Raw genomic sequence first — 6,704 nt, 5'->3', positions numbered from 1 at the left:
TTCCTATTTCTGGGAGGTATTGAGCTTCATCCTGGCCCAAATGCAAAGAACTCGTATAATTCTGTAGATTTTTCTGGCAGAAAAGGTGTTGGTGTGCTACATGTTAACATCAGAGGGCTTGTGATTAAATTAAGTCAACTAAAACTAGAAGTGGCAAATCTGGACCTGAACATTTTTTGCCTTACAGAAAAAATTCTCACTCCTGCCGTAAATGACTTGCAGACTACGATTGACAACTACAAACTTTTTCGGCTTGACCGAGGGTCTAAAGGAGGTGGAATTGCCATCTATGTTCGTAATACTATTGCATGTTCACCAGCTCACGCCTTGTTAAGAAAAATGTTTCTTTGAAGGTCTGGCTCTCAGAATAATTCTCCCAAATAATCAATAGATATTGGTAGTGTGCTGCTATAGACCACCTAGTGGTAAGGATGTTGAAGCTGTGTCTGCACTGAGAGAGCTTCTTGGGGGCCTCTCTAAAGGTGAAATAGTTTTAGTGGGTGATCTGAATTGGAATTGGCTAAACCCGCCGGCTGTGGCCACAAACTTTGCAGATTAATTTAACCTATTTCAATTAATTAATGTCCCCACAAGACCTAACCTAAAAAATCTGGGACAGTCATCTCTGCTTGACGTCCTATTGACAAATGCCCCTCACAATTTCACACTGACTGGTGTTCTGGGTAATAACCTTAGTGATCACTCCTTCATATTTGGGGTGAGATCATCAGCCAGACCCAAAGTCCCCCCTAAATTGGTTGAGAAGCACTCCATGAGACACTTCAGCATGCAGGCATTTACTAATGATGTGCTTCACTCGGATATTGACAAGGTCTGTGATATCTCCAACCTGACTACGGCTTGGGAGACCTTCAGGTACACGTTTCTACAAATTCTTAACAAACATGCTCCGTTGGTTAGATTTAAAATTAAAGGCAACCACCCACCATGGTTTGATCCTTTTATTACTAAGCTCATGAAAACTAGGGACAAGGCTTGGGCATGTGCTCAGAAAAAAAATTTGGTCAATGACTGGCTAGAATACAGGATTTTAAGGAATAAATGCGTCAATAAAATATGGCATGCAAAAAATGCTTACTTTTCCTCCACTCTCCTGGAATCACATGGCAATGCCAGGATCTTCTGGAAAATGATCAAATGTATCGAAAAGGCATCCAACACAGATAATCTGCCCGTTGCGCTTAACTGAAATGGGAACTATTTTTCAGAGCCCCAAAAAATAGTCGACAATTTTAACCTTCATTTTTCTGAAGCTGGTGACCTTTTTGATAATGCATTGGGAGTCACCCCTGCTCATGCAATTTCCTACACCCCTGTTCAAACATTAAACGAATTTAGTTTCCAGCCTATCCACAAACGTAATGTTCTGAAACAACTGTCCTACCTCAAAGGGTCCTTCCCTACCAGAGCGGATAGTATTCCCGTCTTTGCTCTGCTAACTGTTGGTCACCTAATATACAAACCTATAGCCCATATTTTCAACCTGTCCATCAAAGAAGTGTAATAACACGCTGGAGATGGCTTGTAGAATCGGTCCTTTTATTTCACTTCCTTTGCAGTTCACAAACACTCCCCGTTGCTGGCAGGCAATGGGAAGCGGGCAGACAGTCACCAGAGACCCACCACCACGTGGCACCCGGAGCTCCACTCGCGCGTGGCCTCTCCCTCTCTTAGTTCCGTGTCTGACCCTGTGTCTCTCCTCTCTCCCCTTATTTAATGCCTGGGTCACGTGGTACACTCCAGCTAATCCTCAATAGCCTGCGCCGAATGTTCCAGATCCCCCATCAACTCCCGGGACCACGCCCCCGACTTGTCTTCCCATTGGCTGAGGCCAAGACCAACGAAACCAATCACCTAGCTGACATCCCGTGATCACGCCGGGGCGATGCTCCCAGGCTCTCCCCCCATTGGCTGTAAAGCGGGACCGGCAAAGCCGATCACCACGTGAATCTGACATAGGCTCTTATTACATCACCCCCCCCCCCCCCCGGTGAAAAAGTCAGCCGTCTCAGCTGGGAAAAGGGTGACAAGCCGATTCCATAAAATTGCTTATTTGGGCGTCAAAGACGCATTAACCATGAAGGGTCGAAATGGGCGTTTATGCGCCTGAACAAAGACAAAATTCACCCATGAATAACCAGACATACATTAGGGCGCCCCTGCAGCGCGGTAACAACAGGGAAGAGACTGCAAGGCAATCAATGCTATAGAAACGGAAGAGATTTCGACTGCGTACGCGACGTGGGACCCTCTCCGCTTCCTGCGCATGGTCGCCTTACCGCCGGATCAACAGGAGGTGGTTGGCGTGAAGAAGAAGAAGGAGGATTTCCGATTTCGGTCGTGTCCAGGTCAGGTCCCGTTGGAGGAGGGACGGCGGGGGTCTCAGCAGCCCTCAAAACCTGTTCATCTGCGGGTGGCACAACACAGTCCCGCTGGGGATCAACGGGCGAGGCAAGCGGCATATTCGGCACAACAGACCCCGGCAGGTCAACAAGTGGAGATGAGGTGTCGGTACGCGGGTCAACGTAGGGTTTGAGTCGCGACGAATGGACGTACCACCGACGTTTTCCGTATTGGACGCGAACACTCTGTGGGTTCCGAATGTCCACCAACGTCACAGGTCCTCGCCAAGGCCTGTGCAATTTAGGGGATGTGCCCACCGGCACCTGAGGGCAGTGGAGCCATGCCTGATCGCCCACCGACCAGGGCATGTGGGTACGCGATCGACGCGCACACCTCTCGTTCCTTGCCTGCGTACGGGCCGTCGCACACCTGGCGGCTTCTCGCGCCTCTGTAACTCGTTCAAGCGAGTCCCGTACGTGATCAGGCAAGGAAAGGGACGGCTGTTTCCTCGGCGTACCCAGTTGTACATCAATGGGGGGTACGTTCTCACGACCATACATCAAGAAAAATGGCGAATATCCCGTGGACGCGTGCGGAACCATGCGGTATGCCGCTAAGACACCCGGTATGGGCAAGTCCCAATCGGTCTGCTTTTCACTGACCGTGTGACAAAGCATTCTAGATTTGAAGCTTTCGTGACTGCAAGGAATCATATTCTTAGGTTTTTTCGGTAAAGTCACGTAGGTAAAACATCAAAATTAAAAAAAAAAAATCACGACGTTTCGGAGGCAACACAAGTCTCCGTCATCAGGTGGGACCGTCACAGCCAGATTAGATGATGCAGCTAATCTGGCTGTGACGGTCCCACCTGATGACGGAGACTTGTGTTACCTCCGAAACGTCGTGATTTTTGTTTTTATTTTATTTTATTTTCATTAATTTTGATGTTTTACCTACGTGACTTTACCGAAAAAACCTAAGAATCTGACAAAGCACAGCCGAAAGGGTGCAGTTAAATCGTTCCACCATGCCGTCCGTTTGCGGATGGTAAGGGGAAGTGCGGATTTTCTTTGTGCCCAGCGCATCGCAAACATCCTTGAGCAATTTGGAGGAGAAGTTACGTCCCTGATCCGTGAGCAGTTTCTCGGGTGCTCCTTTATCCATGACATAACCATTCACGAAAGCATCGGTGATGGACGCGGCCGTCTGGTCAGGCAGAGGCCAGGCCATAGGCCATCGAAAAAAATATTCTACCCCGACCAGAAGGTATTTGTGGCCCCTAGCGGATGGAGGGAACGGCCCAAGGAAGTCCAGAGCAACTAATTCGTTTATACGGGATACCTCAATGGAACGGAATGGCGGCACATAATGTTTCCGAGGCGGTTTCCTCTTCGCACAATCATGGCATGACCGGACAAAGTCGTTGACGTCTGCCATCATGCCGGGCCAAAAGAAACCTTTCTGCATTGCGGCCAAAGTCTTTTGCACGCCAAGGTGCATTAATTTGTCAGCGTGCAGAGCGCAAAGCAGATCATGGCGAAGGGATGTAGGCACGACCAGGCGTGGTCGGTCAGACAATCCATCGGTACACATTAATAGTCCCGCCTGGCCCCGGAACATCCGCCACTTCCATCCCGCCAAATGAGCTCTCGGTTTCCCGATCAATGTCCGCAGCGGAGCCAGAGAGGCATTGGCCTCCTGCTCGCGTAGCCAAACCGAGTGCGGCAGCCGAGGGTATCATCAGTATCCACTGGCACATCCTGGACGTCCTCGTTCGACATCGCCCCCATAACCGGACAGGGCGAGATAAGCGCGCCCCGCAGCGGTGCATACCCGTCAGACAAGTGCACGGGGGAATGGGTGGTAACCTGGAGAGCGCGTCCGCGTTGGCGTGGCGAGCACCCTTGCGGTACGTGATATCGAAGGAAAATTCCTGTAACGATTCCAACCACCGTGCCAATTGTCACGCAATATCGTGTTTCTGCCGGGGACAGAACCCTACTGCCGTATGCAACCACTCGTTCAACTCCGTCTTTACGTTGCGATAAAACGGCCCCGATGCCGATATCGCTAGCATCCGTGTCAAGGATGAACGGCTGGGAAAAGTCTGGGTAGTCGAGCGTAGGCGCCGTGGCGAGGTGATCCCGGAGCGAGTAAAAAGAGCGTTCCTCCTCTGGACCCCATTTAAACCTTAAATGTTTGCCCGTCAGAATATGCAGTGGTTTAGCCAGCGTGGCAAAGTTCTTAACAAACCGGCGATAGTAGGATGCAAAGCCTATAAAGTGCCGAACGTGGGTGTAGGCCACTCTCGGACACATCACGTTTTCTGAGGGTCAGTGACACGCCGTCCGAACTGACAATATGACCCAAGTAACGGACGGAGTGTTGCAAAAGGTGGCATTTCTTTGGTTTAAACTTTAGGTCAGCCGAGCGCATCCTCTGAAGGACAGTCTCCAGGCATTGGAGGTGTTCCTCGAACGTGCGGCTAAAAACGATAATATCGTCTAAATATATGAGGCATGTCTCCCACTGTAGTCCCGCCAGTACCAGTTCCATCAGGCATTGGAACGTCGCCGGAGCCGCATTTAAGCCCATGGGTAAACGGTTAAACTCAAAGAGGCCTTGTGGCGTGCGGAATGCCGTCTTGGGTTTCAACGCATCATCGAGGGGGAGCTGCCAAAAGCCCGAGGACAGATCGAGGGTGGAGAAGAATTTTGCCCCTGACAAAGCGTCCAATGAGTCATCCATCCGTGGTAAAGGGTATGCGTCCGCCACGGATATCTTATTCAACCGGCGGAAATCGACGCAAAATCTCGTCCCACCATCCTTTTTCTTAACCAGTACCACCAGCGCGCCCCACGGACTGTTGGACGGCGAAATAATATCCGCCGCCAACATCTCGTCTACCGCGCCGTGCACGTGTTCCCTTTCTGCAGGGCTCATGCGATGCAGATGCATACAAATCGGAGGTGTCGCACCAGTGTCAATATGATGCGACAAAAGCGACGTGCGGCCGAGATCCAAATCATTTTTACTGAAAACGTCAGCATACTGTAGTAACAACGAATGCAAAGCAGACCTCTGCGCGTTTGATAAAGATTAATTTTCTCCGCACAAGTCCGTGATCCACCGTTCCTGTGAACAATCGCGTGGCGGTCCATCGGTGTGTGTTTTAATACGTGGCTTTCTGTAAAAAGTGGTGAAATCGGTAGTGGCGTGAGCCAATACCGATCCAGCCGGGACAACGACCCGTTCTGGCCCCCCATTCAACACCTGTATGAACGGGGCCTGACCCGGCCGTACGATCGTTTGGGCCGCCACCAAGGAAAAAGATTTAGACACCGAATTCGATGGGGATAATAACACACCCATCGTACCATCCTTAACCGGAAGGGGTTTATGGTAACGCAGCGGGATAAGCATTTGTGAGCCCGATGGAACTTCTACTGTGGCAGCGATCATGGTGTTAACAGCATTACCCGGTGGCGAACGGGCCAGCAGGGAAGGCAGGAACGACATCCTACGACCCCCCCGGCATTTCTAAACAATTCTGGTCGACCAGTATCTTAAGTGGCATGCGGCACAAGAAATCGGTGCCTAATAGGCATGGGACGGCCAGTGAGCGCGAGATCAACACCGATCCTTCTGCGGTAATATTACCGATAGCAATTCGCACATCAACTTGACCGAAAAAACCCATGCTACCCCCATTCGCAGCTACACACGCGTCATTAACCCTGCGGATTCGTGACGTGGGAAGAGACAAAAGATGAAAAATAACATCTGAAATGATGGTGGCAGATGCGCCAGTGCCAGTGTCCACCAAAATCCGGACATCGATGCCGTCGATGGTACCCCGTACCGTCGACGATCCCGACGCCGCAGCCACAACCCTACGAGCCAATTTTTTTCATTGTGTAGTAGAGCGTGGTAATGACACCGAAGAATCACAATTATCATTGGAAGTGCAACTATGTGTGCGAGTGGATGAATGATGTGACACGACCTGCCGGGTGTCCGATTTGCGCCGACTCGCCCGAGGGTGTCGCGGCTCCGCGCCCGGTGGAGGAGATGGAGGCCCACTTGGCGGAAGCGGCGAAGGCAGAGGTCGGCAGCGGCAGTCGCGGGCAAATTGGCCTCGTCGGCCACACTTGAAGCACGTGGCCGTCGTCGGCCAGCGGTCGGTCGACCCGGCCCCGCACGTGGTTGGCTTGCATAGTCACCACTCCGGTCGTTCAGCCACCGTCTCGGGATCCAGTGTGGAAAAGTAGCCACCATCTCGTCGTCGCCGGAGTTGTCGGAGCAGTGAACAACCCGTCGTGGAGACCACCCTAAAGGTG

This window comes from Lampetra fluviatilis, chromosome 39 (genome assembly GCF_964198595.1).
Source record: "Lampetra fluviatilis chromosome 39, kcLamFluv1.1, whole genome shotgun sequence".
Taxonomy (NCBI): Eukaryota; Metazoa; Chordata; class Hyperoartia; order Petromyzontiformes; family Petromyzontidae; genus Lampetra; species Lampetra fluviatilis.
The sequence above is the reverse complement of the archived record's forward strand: the minus strand, read 5'-3'. Positions refer to the sequence as shown.